This window comes from Lepisosteus platostomus, chromosome 4 (assembly GCF_059453375.1).
Source record: "Lepisosteus platostomus isolate fLepPlt1 chromosome 4, fLepPlt1.hap1, whole genome shotgun sequence".
In the NCBI taxonomy this organism is placed as follows: Eukaryota; Metazoa; Chordata; class Actinopteri; order Semionotiformes; family Lepisosteidae; genus Lepisosteus; species Lepisosteus platostomus.
In genome coordinates this window covers 3,525,736-3,544,853 of record NC_142614.1, presented here as the reverse complement: position 1 = coordinate 3,544,853, position 19,118 = coordinate 3,525,736, and the positions used below count along the sequence as shown (strand labels likewise).

Below are 19,118 nucleotides of genomic sequence, written 5' to 3'. Positions count from 1 at the left end.
ATGATACTACTGTGTGCACTGTTGCTTCGGGTGAAGGAAGGAATCTCTATGTGATGCAGCTTGAAATAAAAATACAGAGCCTCTTTCTGCACGTTTCCTTCCTTAGCAATTTATAACCAGTCATTTCAGCACCTCTTCAGGCTAGCGATATACTGAATGTCAGCGCAGCGTCTTTTGAGATCAGTTTTAGCTGGAGTATATGAATGCTAGACCTGGAATGCCTTCATATCTGCCGGCAAGCGACCCGAAACCCCCATCTTCCCTGTGACAGGCGAGCTTTGGGAATAATCTCTCAGACTCGCACATCCTCGCTTAAGCCGCGCGGCAGCGGAGTTCCTAGTGTCTGGTGGGCGCCTTGTCTACGGAGATACTGGAAACTGATTCCAGCTTTTAGTCGTTAATCAGCTTCTCGATTTAGCCGATGATTCCCTGTCGCAAGACATCTGCAGGGTTGTTTATTCTTTCGATTCCTTGGCATGTACTGTATAGCGCTGGTCGCCGTAGCCATCCTGCCAGCAGAGCGTCAATCTCTATGTAGTGTTGCCTGCTTCATAGCTTGACAGCAATAAAAAAAAAAACACACCCCTGCATTCGTATCCGGGACAGTCTCCTAAGCCGTCATGCTGTATTTCAAGCAGGAGAAACTACGCTGCCGTGCCGCAGGAATCATTCAGAGCGTCAGGAATCAGCCGAGTGTTTATGCAAAGTTTTGGGATGCGACTGGAATGCCGCAACACTCCCACAACGTATCCGATTCGAGCATCGCCGAGGACAACTGATGTCTTTCTTGCTCTCTTCTTCCGTAGGCTGTGTAGCGCAGGAGCACGGTAACACCCTGCCGTTCCTCCGGGGCTGGCGGGCTCAACGGCGAGACCGGCGTGTATCCGGAAACAAATAAGGACAAATTACAAGCGCACGCAGCGGCTGGATCGAGCCGCCCAGCCCGTTCTCCGAGACCCGCTGCCAAGCCAAGACACGTCGCTCTGCATTTACAGTGCGTGGTATCAAACCGGGGCTGACCTGCCAGTCCCCCAAACACAAGCCGCTTAAGCGCTTGATTCATTTGATCTTTTTAAAGAGAGGAGTCCCGTTGCAGGATTCCCTCTGGCCAGATCCGGCTTAAATTAACAGGCCTGCCCGGATGCGTGTCATTTTTTCTGCCCTCATTTCTTTCAAACGCGCGCTGCCCTCTGCCTCCCTGCTCGCTTTCACCCGTGGCGTGAAACTGGAGACAGCAAGCTGATTTCTTCCAAGAAACAGCCCACTGCGTCCGTGCGGTGGGGGAATGGAGGGCAGCCGGGGGACGGCAACATAGATGCGAGAGCACACGCATGTACACATAGACTGTATACGTGTGCCTGTGCATTTCAAACGCGCTAGCAATGTGCGTGGGTGGGATTCCCTTGTTTGATCCCAAATGAAGTGGAAATCCTCGGGGATCTAGCGCGACGAGGTCTGAGGCATTAAAATGGAGAACTAGCCCGCGCCAGGCTGGTTTGCTCGATCAACCCGTGCTTCCTAAAAGCCGGGAAAGACGCGGAAAAAAAGAGGGGAGAAGTAAAGTCGTTCCAGTTTATTCTGTGTTGCGCTGGAGAGTTTCGAATCTCTTCGACGCCAGGACGCCGGGAGAGGACAACGGAGGAAGATCAAATTATCACAAGCTCCTCTGAATCAAACCCCCCCCAGCTGCCGGGTTTCTCTGCGTCTTTTTTTTTTAAGAAATCGCTGTCACCAAAGTGTTGTCTGTCTGTGATGACAGAGGACTGGACGGTTCCCTGCGTTATCCTTCATTATTATCACAGCTAACCAAGCAAAACGGGAATTACCCAAAGGGTCCGGAGATCATTTTTCGAGACTATACGGAAGAAGGGGCTGTTCGCGACGCTTAGTACCTAAAGGGCATACCTTGTGGTCTGTTCGTTTCTCCTTTTCAGGTGCTATGTGCTTTAGTAGGACATTTGCTCTGGAAGTACAGATCTGGGTTGTGGCTTTATTACCGCCTCTTCTGTGGACCGGTTTGGAATTAAGGTGCGGTTTTCAATTTAACCTTATGCGGGTTACGGAGATTTTTTTTTTCTAATAGCGCTCTGCAGTTTCTTTAATTTCCACTGAGAAGTTTTTTTTTCCCGAGCACACTCTTCTTTATTTTCTTTTTGTTTCTTCTTTGGATACTTAATTTGCGAGGCGCTACTCCTTCACCTATTTGGTTTCCTCGGAGGTACAGACTGTCATTATACAAAAGACACCCAAACGGATCCTTTTGCATTCATAGTCGACCGCTCCTTACGACAAGGTGATGATATTTGGAGATTTTGAGGAAATTTACCCACGAGACCAGACTGGACCGCGCCGTATTAAGCAAATTAATGGTCCTTCTCAAAGGTAAATGCTATTCCAGTTCTACCAGTCTTAATCATCGATGAGTACGAGCGATATACTGTATTTGTTTTAGCTCAACTTTATTTTTAATTATGAAATTGCTGTGCATAATGGTAACGTGGAGCAGAAATGCACTGAATGTGCTTCATCGTTAAACTGCGAGAGCTAATCAAGAATTAGGGCGGATTAGGTGTCTTTTCTTGTTACTTAACTATAGAATGTGGTGATACCTCACACTTGTGTGGATCTGCCCTCCCCGTTTAATCTTCCTAATATAACAGGATTAGGAAAGGGTTTAACACCATAAATCAAGACAGTGAAGTGGATCTTCCAGTAAACCAACGAAAAATCTATTAGGAGAGTGTTTACTTTGTATCCAGCTGTGGTTTAATCGTTCAGCACCGCGGATTCTGTCACCTCTTCCTGATGTTCTGTTGGGCGAGTTCTCCGTGTTACCTAATGGCGTTAGTTAAGCCCAGAAGAAAGACAGATCCGGTCCCCTTCGCCCACAAAACTCGACTAATAAACAGTGAGGTGGGGGACCTGTCTCTCGCCCGGTCTTTCTGTCCTCCCGTCTCTTTTTCTCGCCCAGTAACTGTGTAGTTGAATCTGTGATTATTCAGTCTCTAAAGGGTTATAGAGATATATTCCTCAATGATTCCCCCCCGGATGGAACTCTGTGTTGTTGAACCAACATCCAGACAACTTGTTATCCATTTCGTTACAGCCATTCTTGCCCTAAGCGGACTCATCTGTACGGGTTATATAAGGGGTGCTGGTCACAGGGGAGATTCAAATGAAGCGTGTTGTGCGGTGTGAGCTGGGATCAATGATCTAAGACCGATCCAGGAAGTCTGCATGAACACTACTCCTCTACCTTGCATCGATTCTGAAACGGATCCCGCGTCTCCTTAGGGAGATGGCATCTAGGGTTGCCAGCTGGCACACTGAGACAGGGGAGGCTTTGCTGTTTGCCTCTAAACTGAAACCAATTCCCGTCTAAAGTAAGCAGAATGGCATTGTTGGTTGATTTTCATATTGTCAATCAGAGATTCCCCTGATCAGATGGCCAGATCAGCTGATCCTCATTACTGGCTTCTTGCACATTAGCAAGATGTATGATTTAACACCCGGCCTCCACCACATTCGCAATATGCAATAAAGAAATGATGCAAATACAAAATATCCCTGATGTCGCCTTTTCGTAAATCTATTTGAATAACATCTGGCGATACATAAGCAGTACCTGTCAGTTTCCAAGCAGTGATTGTTCCCCTTGTGTTTTATTTAAAGGCGAGGTGAAGAGGCTCTCTGTTAATCTGGGGCCAGTTGGCATCCCTGCTTGCATCTGATTCATGATCGCGTTTTTGATCGTCGTGTTGCCAACTCTCAGGGTGAAATGTCTTCGCGTGGCAGGAGCAATATACTGTACTTTTTGAAAAAGGAAACCACGAGGGGAGTTTCGCAGTGGGCGCCAGTGCTTGGCATGCGTGTGTTGCTGTTGTTGCAGAGGCTTCGTCGCTATTGCCCGCTCTTCTGTGTTGTCACTCGACCGCTCCACCCGTTGTTTAGACACTAATATCAATTGAGCTTTGTTGCATGCTGTTTCCAGGGCCATTAGCATTATCTGTCTTTAACAGCTGCAGCACGCCTGCTTCATAACCTTTTTTGTCTGTGGGTGGCTGTCTGAGGATCTCTTGGATTTTATTTATAAATTAAAAAATAAATAAAATGCAGATCTCTCTTTAAAAACGTTGTTGGCACTGCGGTTTATATAGAAAAAAACTCAGAGCCCTTTTCATATTGCATTTCAGGTAGATATAAATGTGATAAAATGTGAAGTGTTTAGTTTAAAATGCCAGTGGAACCCCTTTATGGGTGTACAATTCTGTGCATTAGTTGCATTTCAAAGTATTGTGAAGCGCGCGGCTGTTGCATATGCATGTTGAGTTGCTAGGGCGTATCATCCCAACTTTTTTTTCATTTGCAAGAGTTTAATTTGGCAGCTCTTAGTAGTAATTTGCTTATTTACACTTTCTGAACACGGACCCGCACTGTGCATGAAAATGTATTGCAACGGCCGTGCTGTAATTTAATTTGCAGTTGCAAAGCCATCGTCTAAATGTGACCTGAAATTACCGGTATATGTCAATAACATGCATTAATTATTACCACGAATCTTGTAACCGCTTGTAACTCTCAATCATTTAGGCGTTGAAAATAAAATAAAAAACCTTTTACAATAACGCTAATACCATTAGTCCAGCGTTGTTGTGTCGCGACCCCAAGGTGACCGATATTTATTCAAAAGTGAGAGAAATGGGAAAATAAAATCTGGATCCGATGCACCAGAACTGTTGTGTCCGCGTAGTGACGACCCGTCTGCCTCCTGTTTGGGGCGCTCAGCACCACCATCCTTGCTGCGACTCTCGACAGCGGGAAACCGCTAAGCACTCGCGCGGCCGCTTGGGGCCACTGACAGATAACCGCGAGGCGCGTGGTTAGGAAGGTGAGGTACACAGTAGTAACTGGTTAATCTCTGGCTGCGTCGGTTCATCTGGAGTGCCTGAATTAATAAGGGAACGGGACCTAACATTGATGAACACTTGTTGGTTTAGGCCTGGCTATCAAACAATGCCGATGCATATTAACAGCTGCTCGTGATTCGCTTGGTTTCTTTTGCGTTTGGATGACAGGTCATACTCAGTCCCACATCTGCTTAAATTATAGCCCTGAGCTGGAATGTGAGTTGGCATGTAATCATTTTCAGAATGTTTTGAATATACAGTACAGTGTGTTAATGTTGCTTTTCAAAGAAACCTTCTTTCCAATCGTTTCGCTGTTTCATCTTGTAACTTTTCTTACAATCCATGATCTTCATTCAGTTCAGTTCATGCAATTATCCCTAAACCTGTGTTCTCCTAGCCCCTAGAATAAGCCTGATGCTTATTCTTAACATGAATCCAGTTTTACTTTGGTTTTTGTGTTGTTGTTGATAATATCACCATTGTGTCCCTCCAGTGTAAATACAAATAGGGTTCTTTTTGCCAGAATTCCTTAGTGTGCTGCTTGTTTTATGATCACTACCATTCTGCTCTGCTTGTCTGGTTGTTTCTTTGCCTTCCCGGCAGGGTAGACTGTTCTGTTGTGACTCCAAAAAGCAACTTACTCCTTGGTAGCTTGGGACTTGCCAATGTTTGTTGGATGACAGACTGAGATGGTAGATCAGAGAGTGAAATGTACTATATATATTTGTAATGGAACTACAGTATAGTGGTCACAGATGCAGATCTGTGGGCTTGTATTTGCATGAGTGTCTCAGCTAAAGAAACCCTGCATGCTCACAGCTACTGTATGTCCAGAAGCCCAGGATGAGTCATTATTTGTGCCACACTGTAATTCACACGTTCCACCTGCTACTAACAGGAATGCACAACCACTGACTTCTGGCTTCTGTAGGCAGAGTGCTAATTGTGCATTACAGCATTTCATCAATTGGGGTTTCCTGGATAAGGAATAAATACACTTTCCAGGTCAAAGGGCTGACTGTTTTATGCCAAAACCCACAACAAGGCTGGAAGTGCCTGCAAAGCAATATAATAATACTAATACAATTATTATTTTAGGGCATCTGCATTGCAGATCTACACACATTCATGACATGTGAAGTATATACTGTACATGTCAAACACAACGACTGAGCTTCTGGGGAAACTCTAAGACCATAGAAATAGTTCTAGTTCAAGTTCACATTTATTTGTCATCCCAGTTATATACAAGTATACAGTGGAATGAAATATCGTTCCTCCTGGTCCATGATGCAGTTACTGACAGGACAGACAGGACACAGACATAGACATTGTAGACAGGATACACATAGTGCAAAGTGCAGATAGTGCAAATGACAAGGCAATACATCATACAATCTACACAGCTCACTGGGGGGACTTAAACCCTGCTTCTGGAATTGGGGTGGGTGCAGGTAGATCCCAGGGTGTTGAGGAGCCTGACAGCCTGCGGGAAGAAGCTGTTACAGAGTCTGGTGGAGTTAGAAAATAACACCTGATATCACTTCCAGTGGGGTGTAGAACCTGTACTCTCTTTTGGAAGTCAGCTCAGCTTTAGTCAACATGAGTGCCTTGATCAGGCTGCTCTTGGTCCTTTGCGTGCACAGTGGTGCTTTTGAGATATTCTCTGATTTGTTATGGAAATGGTGCACAAAGTAGAAATTATATGATGCCAATTTTGCCTTCAACTAAATGTGTGTAGAAATAGATTAATACAAAGTATTAGGTTAACTTAGCATTTGGCTAATCTCTTCAGATCCAGGTCATGCAGGTCACAGTATGTATTATGCCTTCATCACAGCACTGTAACTGTGAAGTTCATGAAGTGGTGGCTGAAATCTCAGCATGAAAGGATGGGACCTGGACAGAGATGGATACTCTCTTTTAACAGATTTATTCTACCAGTCACATTTCCACCTTGCTTTGTTCTCTCTTTCTCTTCCTGCTCTGTCTAGATCCTAGTCATATCATCCAGGATGAGCAATCAGAAAACAAGGAAATGTACAGTATATCAATGTAAACCTACTGTGTCTACAAACTGCAGCAGAGGATTCTCTATAGCTTAAAAATACTTTAAACAGCATAACCGAATAAAACAAAAATAACACAGGACATAGACATACAGCACCATTTATTCTGTTGTACAGTACTTCCATGCAGAATAGGTGCATGTGAGGCTTTGATGTGAATTTCCAAAGTGATATTTTTATACCAAAGCAAATTACTCAATTTTTAGGAAGGAAATATATGAATAAAATAGCAAGCACTGTCAACCAGAAACTGCATTTTTTTAAAGATGCGCTCTTAACATGTAAACCCATTAAAACATACTAACCACAGCTAAAACAGCAGCTTGGATGCTGGAGTGAGATCCTCACCAGTCATGTTCTGATGAAGAACGGCAGCAGAACTAGTCAGCTTGGGGGACATCAGTACAGAATACAAGGGGGAATGAGAGCAAAGTTTATGGCAGCACTAGGTTTTGTGACATATTTGACAGTCAGCAGTCTTGTAGTTTCAAAGCGTCTTGTGTTTGAATCATAGCCATGCTTTGGACAGGCATCGATGTGCTTATGTTAATGTCATGATACATAAATAGTGCTATGTGTTTTGGTGATGATAAGAAAGGAACTGAATGGCCTAAATGATGCTCAAGATATATAGAGGGTAGTCACTGGCTAAGAGACTCATACACATAATTAATGGGTCCATTGTATGCATGTCACTTAGAGTTTAATGACTTATATTTATGTGTAATATATTGATGTTTTTTGTGCACCTTTGGGTTTTTTGATGTTTGGTTTTTATTCCTAGCTTAGTCCGAGACAAGTGCTTAGGTTAGTACAGGGGTACAGGTTAGGTTAGGTGAGTCTTCCCAGGAAGCGCAGCCCAGGGCTTAAGCTGACTCCTGCCGTGCTCTCCTTGCACACCCCTGGACCCCCACAAAGGAGCGGGAAGCTGGAGGATCACTTAGTTCCTGTCACGAAGCGTTAATCAGGACCCTATGCAGACGATAGAATCCGGAAGGGAGTGAAACCAACATGGGGGAGAGAAGACTAGGAACGGGGCTGGTAGACGAACAGGGGGACATGTCAACGGTACACTGCTGCTTGCGGGGGCGAGGTCCAGGCGAAAGTCCAAGGGGAGTCCGAAGGGTAATCCAGAGTGAGATAAAGTCCAGAGCCGGGTGATCCATCCATTACAGACATGTGGCCGTCGGGCCACTCCTGGACTCGCTGGTAGGTGGGCTTCCGGGCGTCCGTCTTTGTAATGGAAGCGTTCTTTCAGGACCCTATGCAGACGACACAATCCCGGGAAGAGTGAGGAAAACACGGGGAAAAAAGCATGCTGGGGTCAGGGGGCGAAAACAGGGGGCGTGTCCAAGGTGCGCAGGTGTTCTGGGGGGTGAATCCAAGGCCAACAGTCCAAAAGGGAGTCCAAAGGGAAATCCAAGTCAAGGCAAATGTCCAGAGCCGGGCGGTCCATCCGAGACAAAGACAAACGAGATTAAAAACTGGAGCAGTATCTGGTAGAGGGTCGGGGGGAAAAAGGGGGGAACGGGACCAGGCGCTCCAGGTCCCAGACTCGCCTGGTACAGGAACCAATGCAGAGCCCGGAACAGAGGTTCTTCTTCTACAGCAGGTAGCCTTCTTGGTAATGTATATTTCCCATTTTCAGCAATCTTCCTGAGATTGACGGATAAATCCAGTGGCGAATGTTCTGGGAAGATGGTCTTTAGGCAGTTTTAATTTGCAGGTGGCAACACTGTAATTAGTGTAACGTACAGTATATAAGGAGAGGGCCAAAAAAAGCAGTCTAAGTGTTCTGTTTCCTGAGGGCTTTGAGCCTTTATTTGCTGAAAGTGCCTTTCTGTGTTAAACACTGAAAATGGGCTGGTTTTCTCACTTTAGCACTGACAATTGGTCCTGTGGGTTCACACGAGTTGAAATTAAAGGACATGTCAGCGCCGGAGCAGATGAGCAGGGTGACAAGGCTGTTTGGCACTGATGTTCACAACAGTAGGGTTCTCTTTTTCCCTGGTGGGCCTGGCCCTCCTTTCTTACTCTTCAGATGTGTTTTGCTTTTGAAATATTTACACGGGGATATGATACGTATGTCAATAAAATAAAACATTATTACAATTGCACAAAGAAAAATGTGATAAATTATCAAAATTACAGAATACAGTTATTCAGACTGTTATTCATTTTTTTTCACAAATATGCTTTTAGAATATTACTTTTACACATATAAAAACATGAATGTATTAACTATTAATTAGAAATGAACATTCCATTGGGCCTTAACCTAACACAGGACAACAGAATTGCAGTTTGTCTTTGAAAGAAACAAACCCAATTGGCCTTTTGCGAGTTTACATGCAAATGCCTCATTTTTAAATCGAGTCTTTTATTAGAAAGCTGTTGCCCTAAATGTCCCAAGGTGTAGCAATTTAATGCACACTGCACATAAAGTCTTCATTAGATTGGAATTATCAATTTCATACAGTGTGAGGCAGATGGCCTCATTGAATCGAGTCTAATTCCTGATTGGTAGCATGTTTATCATGCACAAGTACATTAACAAATGGGATAATGCTGTGCAAAGCAATGTCATTTATTTTCTTCCTTTTTTTCTGTCAGTAGCTATTTATTAATTCTAACACTCAACTACCAAGGTAGCAGGGCTTGCTGTAAGCCTCTTAATGTAAAAAAAATAAGTGCAGATTCAATTCGGTTTCTGAGAGATAATGGCCACAAAATCCTCAGACAGGAGCAAGCATATGATATTAGCAGATGAATCGCACATGTATCTGAGATTGAACCTGGGTAGGAGTCAGTGTCTGGAAGTGGATTAACCAACTGCGATAATAGGCATTGAGTTTTGGCTACAGTGCAGATTTTCTGGATTTACAGCAGATGAACCTCTATGAAGACTGAGGAAAATTTATATTTTAAACTGACCTTTTTCCCTTGATCACACTCCACTTGTATGCCATTGTAATGTGCTTTATTTGGTGGTCACTCTGGCTGTTTTGCAAGCATACAAGCTACAGAAAGAGGGGAGCCTGAATTTAATAATAATAATCTTGTGTCTGTATTGTCACTTGCACACATATTAATGCAGGCTGGTAAAGGGCTATGCAAGTGGGTTTATCATGTTGTGTAGTGTTTCTATGAAGGGTTATGAATGAAATGATTTTTCTTGCCTTGAATTTGTAAATTCATACATTAATAATATATTATATTTGCATGTTCAATGTCTTATTGCAAATTAACCACTGTAGTGAGCTTCATGTTGGGAATTTGTTGAGTGGGTAGAAGTGATTCTCAAGAATGCCAATTCCCCATAAGGAAACAATATTGTTTGCTGAATTTAAAATCTAGATTACAGACAAACAGTACAAAAGAGAGCAGCTTGCAAACATCTCAGTTGTATGACCATCCAAAACAGCAAACAGTCCCAATCACCGTTGTCAAAGTCCAGCTGTCTTCTACTCAGGATGTCTTGTTAATTTGGCTGAAATTAAAATGTAGGTTGCCTGCTGGAGACGTGTCTTGTTCTATACAGGAGATCTTACCAGTCTTCGAAGGCTGTATGAAACACTTGTGCTGAATGTACAGTAAGTCACAGGCAGCCTCATTAATCATCTACAGCCCCTTCATGTGTTAGTTTAGAATATGTCTTCAGCTTTCAAAACTAGGCATGCTTAATAGACTACACAGCTTTGCCAAATCTGTGTAGGAAAAAGGAAGAAAGATTATTCCTCTGAGAGATTAGCTCTGGGAATCACATAGTCTTCTGAAAACTGCACATTTGGTTGACAAATGTTTAGATTTCTTCTTTACTCTGGGCTACTTGAGTACTGTGACGTTTACACGCACAACCTTCCCATTTTATGTGAAGGCACAAGCTTCATAGTTTTATTACTACCAGGAAAACAGCATAGGAGGCCTAAAAACGTCTGTCAGTGTGGTATCACTGCAAATTAGTTGATAAAAACTTAGGGCCAAGTGATACAGGATATTTTTTACAAGGAATAAAACAGTTGTGCCTATCTAAACCAGGGAAGAGCTGTTAAATTTGCATTCTACATTGCAGGGTGCTTTATCTAATCAGTGCAATGCATAATTATTCCTTACCTCTCCTACTGTGAAATTGGTATGTGACTCTGAAAAGGGAGAAGGTATCATCTCGCTAACTGCCACTACATAAACAGGATAAACAGCTGAAAGATGGAACTATCAGTATGTAAAGAGCTGTTTATTCAGGTTCCCTGACTCCAGCTTTTCCTAAGGAGTGAATACTTGTGTTGTATGAAAAGCTATAATCTACTTTTCTGCCATAATGTAGACCTTGTGGTGCTGTATGTAATAGACTATACCAAATGGGCTAGCTGGGCAGAATGGCCCCCTTTCATCTGTAACCTTTCTTATGGAAAATTACAGTAAGTCGGTTATTTTTCCAACTCATTTTAAAATACCAATAAAAGACAGCAATGTTCATAAACAAGTCGTGGACTTCATCATTACCGTATCTCCCTTATGCCCAGTCCAATGGGAGAATAGGTTTAATATAATTAAAAGACTTCAATGCTATGGGGCTAAAAATCAGCATTTACTGTATTTACATATTATCTCTCCAGATCGTTTGGTTTTTTAATGAAATTGCCAGTCCTCTAATGGTACATTGATATAATTATTGTCACACTTTTTTAATAGTATTTGTAATTATTGTACATGGTTTTCACATCACAAATTCAGGATAAAGTAGAATAGAGACTATCATACATACTGTACAGTAATAAGAATAGTTATGGTTAAGAGAATTACAAAAGAGCAGAAAAAGTTCAAATTCAGGATGAACAGATCAGAATAACCATGACCCTCTAATGGCAGTTAAAAGTGATAGCAGTGATAAATGGACAGAGTATGGAAATGCTGAAACACAGTAAGGGGGTTCGAAAGGATTTTAGAGAATATGTGTTTGCTTTTCGGAGTCAATTCAGAGACAGGGGAAGGAGCTGTGCTCATAAATACAGGAGCAGCATCTGCCAGGAAGAGAATAGAGGAGTTTAGACACTAAGCTTTGATGTCAATGATTTTGTCTTGTAAGTATGTTTAAAAAATTATGGCAGGTTTCTAAGTGGAAGCCTCAGGAATAGTCTGATGAACTGGTTTTAGCATGTAATTATAGATAGGGTGCCTGGGAATATTATAGCCAATCTCAATAGGTGTAGAGTAGTAAAATGCGTTAACCGGAATTGAGTGGATCCCTAAAGGCCAAATGGACAGTGAGGACAGTCTGCCTCTTTAGACACTCCAGGTTACACCCTGCTGCCTCCGCTGAGCACAGAGCGCAAAACGTACCTTGCTGTGAGCCGACATGAATACACATTATAGTTAGAGCGGAATACCGCTAGTAGCTTAGATAACCCATTCACAGAAAGAGAGATTATATTCCAGAGGACAAAAGCCAATATAATCAGCAGAGGCTCAGACACTGTGATCTGAAATGCCAGGCATTCAAACAAATTAAAATTCTGAGCTGAATTTTTAATTCAACATCCAGGCCAGACAACACTGCTTATCCTCTACCCAAACTACATGAACGGCCCCTCTCTATAACACTGATGCCAGAAGGCACTGTCTGAATTGTCGAAGGTAATTCCTACTGATGGTGACATGTTTCACTTGACCGTGGGAAGCTGATATTGAATCACTAATAAACTCACTGAGGAACAGGGGCTTATGCTTTCAAGACCCATGTGTTAGTAAAAGTGCTAATCTGGACAGTTTTAGGCTTTCTGACAATTTAGGTTTTACTAAGTCAATAGCTGTAGGACCCCTTCAAAACCAGCTCTAATCAACAACACGTTACAAGAAAGACTGCAAAGTTTGAGAATTTTAGAAATGTCATTAATATTTGACATTATGCTGTCAGCAAACAGGATGATATTGTATATAATGTTGATGTGTTTCTTGCATGTTTATTGCAAATATTCTGATGCAGAAAAGTAGCAGATATTCAATAACCTTGACATGAACATAGCTATCCAAACAAACGACATTTCAGATAAACACCCACTCAAAATAGATAAAGGCAATTATTATTTTCAGTTCTGTAGTTTAAATACTACAATACTGTACTAATATACTATATATTAAAATACTGTAATAAAATACTAATACAATACTATATACAGTTAGGTGCACATATTTATATCCAATCTTCTGGCATTAAAAGTAGCCTTTTTCCTTGTGGGGCAGTGGTGCTGATTTGCAACTGCTGCGAAAGTCACATTCCTGGGAGGCATCACTGACCGCTGTCTGTCAGCAGTCTGGACCCCTGACACTGAGGCCAGGGCGCTCCACTCCAGTCCCCGGCAACACTGTCTTTGGATGCTGCCAGACGCTTCCTGTCTCTTCGCTCTTACCTCGCTCGCATCAGGAGCAGGACGGCACACTGACAGAGTGGCCGTGCCCCCACTGTCATCAGCACCTGTTCCCGGCGGGGGCAGGTCACATGGGCGGTGCTGCTGTCTGTCAGCCCAGCTCACAGAGGCAAGAGGGCGGGCTGGTCAGCCAGCGCAGCTGTCTGTGTGTGAAGCACAGTAAAACTGTCACCAGAAGGTTCGTTTGTAGGAGCTCTGAACTCCTCCTCCACATACTCCTTTACAGACAGTGTTGTGTCTTTGGATCAGACATTATAGACTCTTTTTTCAGTCCACCTGGCTATATAAATGGGTAGTTATCTTTGTTTGGGGGACTTTATCTACAAGGGACTAACACCCCTTTAAGCTGTAGTCTTTAGCTGCAGGGTGGCTTAATGTTGCAGAAAACAGTCATTAAGAATTGCAAACGATTCTAATTCATGTATGATTTCAGATTTTCTCAATATTTCATATTATATTTGCTTATCTATGCAAACTTTCCTATGTCACAACTAGCACCTCACAATTCAGGGTGTTTCCAATACATAAAAAGGAATAATCAAAGTTGGCACCAGCGGTCTTTCACCTCACATGACTAACAAGGCATCCCGTTTGAAAACTAATATCCAAGCTGCCTTTTCTTTTCATTTTTTTTCTTATATCCATATAATTTCTTAAAACATGTACAACCCAACAACATCCAAATCTGCTACACGAAATTCAGCTTGAGCAAGACTCTTGTGTTATTAAAGGGGTCATGAGCTGCATTGTTACAGTCACTAACATACCAAAATGATTGTCAGATCACAATTTGTTTATAAATAAAAGCTCGAGTAGAAGTTCAGACCTTCACCAGGAAGGTGCTTAGATATTTGTATAGAATCCTCCTTTTCAAACTGCAGTACAACACCTATACATTTTTAAGTTCTGACAGCTCACATCTCCCATCACCATTGAGGGACTCATTAATATTTGACATACTGTCGACAGACAGGATGCTATTTATTATTGAAATGTGTTTGCTTGTTGGCATAGCAGAAAATGTAGGAAGCCTAGTTCAGTGCCTAGTTCAGCACTGAAACAGGATGCTAGCATACAAAGCACTGCAGCTCTTGATGAGATTCAGATGTTGACCTCTTTACATGTCTGGATATGAAGAAGAATTGGTAGCAATTGCGTTAAGGGGTTGTATAAGGCAGAGCCAAAGTGCTGTTAATGTTGAATTGTGCAATACATTAACACCATGGGAACACTCTTCTGTGTTTTAATATGCATGACTTAGTGCTGGGCACTTATCACTGACACTTTGCATACTGTTAGTATTCTTCCAGATTCATAAACTATTCTCACATGGTCATCTACATTTGCTCTACTAAAGTGCTTGTAAAAGAATCAGACAGTGTGTGGTTCAGAGTTCAAGTTTGAGTTGAGAGAAGCAAGGTCGTTTCTTTCTTTCTGTGTTTCAGTGAGAGGGACACCTATTGTACAGCAGGTGAAGGAGTTTGAACAAGTTCAATGAAGTGAATGTACCTGTGTGTGTTTTCAGCATTAAATAAATGCAATTTGGGAATAGCAGGGGATAGGGCTGGCACTTTCTACCCCCTTGGGGGAAATCCTGGGAAAAGAGTGGAGCTGTAGAGGTGATCTCCTCTGCTCAGGGTCTTAAGGAGGGTGTTTAACACAGAGAGGCCTGAACCTTCTCTAGGATGGCTTAAAAGTTGCAGCCCTGCAGTTGAATCTCAACACATTCTGGGCAAACTGATGGAAGATGTAGAGCACGACCAGTCTTGCTAATCCAACTGTTACTTTGCAGTGTTTCTCGCTGTTTCTCTTTTAGCCTTCTCAGTGGTTGCTGAATTCATTATCCTACGCTTTCTATGAGAAAAACAAATTGCAGCTATTTTCATGAGAAAAACAATCCTTTCTTCTTCAGTTCTTTTCTTGCTGTTCCGTGACATTGGAATCACATTTTTTTTGAATGAAGTCCTTCCTTTTGTTTCTTTCTCATTTTCTAGTGCCTTTCCCGCTGCATCCTTTCTTACGACCCCTGTGAATGTAGAACACCCTTTTAACTTAACCCCAGCTGCTCTAGGAGTGCTGTACAATGGCTAACCCTGCGCTCTGACCCCAAGCTTCACTCCCTGTCTGTGTGTCTGTATCTCATGGAGAGCAAGCTGGGGTATGTGAAAAGATGGATTCCTAATGCAAGAAATTGTATATGGCCAATAAAGTGATCGTATCTTATCTATGTCATCACATGATTCCAAAGGAACCTACAGTATGTCCACTGCTCTGTGGCGATGTTGTGGTTCGTGTGTACAGTTCTAAGGTTAGTGTTTTATCAATCATGGAGTTCCAGGTCACTGTGAAAGGAGCTAAGCTACTCTTGATTAATTTAATATTTATTAATAAATTAATGGGAGAGCCATTTCCCACACATGAAGTTAATTTCCTTTGACACCATGTGTTGCAGTTTACTTAACTGAAGACATGCTACTGTACATTGTCATGTACCTGTTCAATAAACATTGTAAATTAAAATAATTTGTACTGAATATATTCAGTTTGTGTTTTGCTATGCTCTACTTGCTTCCATTTGATAAGAACTGTGTTTGCCCAGTCTGAATTTTGCTTAAAAACATTTGAATATACTTCAGTTTTTACAGTTTGCTTATCCTCTAGTATTAAATTAGTACTACCTAAAATATTTATATCTTTACTATAAATCGGGGCAGCTCTGTGGCTAAGGATCTGCACCTGTGGCTGGAAAGTTGCCGGTTTGAATCCTGTGGCCAGCAGAGGAATCCTACTCCGTTGGGAGTAAGCCCTGAACCCCAACTGCCCCAAGGGTGCCATATAAATGGCTGACCCTGCGCTCTGACCCCAAGCTTCTCTCCCTGTCTGTGTGTCTCATGGAGAGCAAGTTGGGGTATGTGAAAAGACAAATTCCTTATGCAAGAAATTGTATATGACCAATAAAGTGATTTTATCTTATCTTAAATTAGGAAGGGACAAGCTCCTAATTGAGGTCCCTGTGGTACACCACAAATTACATCACCCCAACTTATTTTTATTCATTCACAATTAATGTGTTTTCTTTCTTCTTTTTTTCAGCATGGAATAAACCTATTACTTGTTCCTTTGGAGTTATTAATCAATTCTTACTCAGTTATCCAGTTCTCATAAATACATCAAAAATGTACCTTAACTTCCTATTACCTGCAATTTAAGAATAATTCTAATGAGGAAAGCTTTCTTTATCAATTTTTTTTTTTTTTACAATTTTATCAAGAGTATGAATTATATTTACTGTAGATGTTCTGAATATCCAAACATACTGTAACTTATGTTGTGTTTGTGTTTATTACTCCTGTTGCTTGCCATACAGATGATCCTCTTAAGTAGTTCTAATCATTGTAACAGCATGGGACGAACATTGTTCAGCATTTTCTTTTATTTCTTTTTGCACTTTTTTAAAAATGAAATTGGAGGACAGTTTCCTCCTCCTGTTTTAGTTACTTTCCGTTTGTGTCAAAGGTTTAGTGATACTTCCCAAACTGATCTTATGGCAGGCCTGTGATTTAGGAGCCAGACCTGAACTGGAATTAAAAAGTCAGTCGGGATCTATTTTTTTTTCCCCAAACAGTTCTGGCCTTCAACTGCTTTATTGCTTCTTAATGACAGCCAGGTTTTCCAAACCATTACCCGTGAAAGATGGACACCTTTCTGAGGACGGTTTGTCCTTCGGATGGAAGAATCAGACCATTAGAGATGCAGCCTGCACTCACAGTGACCAGCTCTGAGCTGAAGGTGACATTGGGTTTGCAGTGTATCCCTGTGGCACACTTTCTGCCTGGAATACACAGAATAACTTTGTGTACACAGGCAGATCAGATGCTGTGCATGTTGATCAGTGGAGAACTGTTATCCAAACTGTTTCAAGTCTGTAATCTTTTGTTTCTGTTCACGGTTTGAAAAAGCAGAGCGGTCAGTGTCAGCAGCAAAGCACTAGCTTTGAAGAAGATGGATTTGTAAGCAGACTAATTATCAGACTGTTCTTCCAATGGCCCAGTAGTCTGAATAACTCTTTGTTCAGAATTTGTACACCCTGTTACAGATCTGGAGCAAAGGCGGAGAATATGTTTTTAATGTCACCTTCATCTTTAAAATCCATCCTTAGATTTGTAACTCATTGACTGCTGCTCTTAGTTTTTATTTCCCAAGTGTTCTTCTTGCACAAATCTGACCCAGATCTGCTCTTCAGCAGCTTGAACACATCTATACAACGGGTAAGCTCCCATGAAACCCGCAACAGTTTTGTGTTCACAAAAACGCCAACTAGAAATTCTGCAGCAGATGTGGAAAATGAGGCAGTTCTGAAACCCGAAATGCAGGCAGAAAACACTCCACCCATTCCTGCTTTGCCTGAAGAGGTCACAGCTGTGAAGAGGAGAAGGTGTTAGACACATGGCACTTTCCTTCTGGTAATTGTTGAAATAATTGTACCCTTTCTCCAGCTCTGCCTTCGAACCCCAGTGCGCAGCTAGCTTTCTGGGGCTGGAAATCTATTTGTTTGAGCTACATTTCTGTCAAGCAGTAATCCCTTGAATTGCAGTAGTGCCTCTCTGGTTATCGGCTTCTTTTTCTCTTTTTCTTCTTCTCTCAATCTCTCTCTCCCTCGGGGATGCTTTACAGTTTGGCACCGACAACCCAGCCTTTGCAATGACTAGAAATTAGTACTTTATTAAGTTCAGTTATCTCCGCTCCAGAAACCAATATTTTAGTCAGATGCACTGCGGCGCATGAAAAAAAAATCTGCATTTATTCCGCATGATCTGCATTTTTCACAACCCGTGCCTCCCCAGGGCTCTGGCCTTGTTATTTTTTTAACTATGCATTCATTCAGAAAAAAAAAACTCTTTCTGTATAGGGCATTTTTGTTATCACAGATAAACTGCAAGCCACTGAAGTAAACTCTTGTAGTATTGTACAGTTGAGTAATTACAACCCTAACTGAACCTGGGAAGACTTCTGTGTCTGCTGAAAGCATTTGAATGGAAATCACGCACTGACCTTTCAGATTCTAACAATCCATCTAATCTGATTTCATACATACCTGTTAAAGGATGGAATATACTTATAATCCCAAGATTAAGATGTTACTGTGTGCTGAACCCTTCCTTTCCTCTGATTTATGCATTTCCAGTTCATTTAATCTCAAATGAATCATGGCTGAGCAGCCTAGGAGGAAACATGAATAAGAATAACATATTTACTGCGTTTTTCAGTAAGAAAGATTAAAATGAGAGAAGAGGTCACCCCATCTCAATACTTCTGAATGGTTCTATAATTTAGCTGTTTATCATGGAAAATTAATCCCATGGGCTAAAGTTTTGTATCTGGAGGTGTTTTTGTAATTATTATTTTCAACTAGAAACTCTAATCTCTAGGACAATTCAGTATGGAAAAAAGTAGAATGAAATGAAACAGCTAAATGTCTTAATTTAATTTATTATAGCAAAAAAATCATTCTCAGTGTTTTGTTCTCCATGTGCTGTAATATAGTTATTTAAGTAATATGAGGTTGTATGTGTTTCTGCTACAGACACCTTTAACTTGAATGTTAATTGGGTGATAATTTAAGAAAATAACATAGAATTTCACTGGCAGGTAAACTGAAGTGAAATAATTAACAGGGAATGCAGAGATGATCACTCTGATCCTTATTACCATACTAA

At 41.7% G+C, this 19,118-nt stretch overlaps 1 protein-coding gene across 1 annotated transcript in view; it reads left to right on the top strand.

Moving 5' to 3' along the window:
• The first annotated feature begins 127 nt into the window (after nt 1–127).
• lrfn1 (leucine rich repeat and fibronectin type III domain containing 1) overlaps nt 128–19,118 on the top strand; it is a 103,950-nt gene continuing 84,959 nt past the window's right edge. The window contains exon 1 of the mRNA XM_088627598.1: nt 128–2,382. The gene's annotated coding sequence lies outside the window, so the exon portion shown is untranslated. The remainder of the gene's footprint in view (nt 2,383–19,118) is intronic.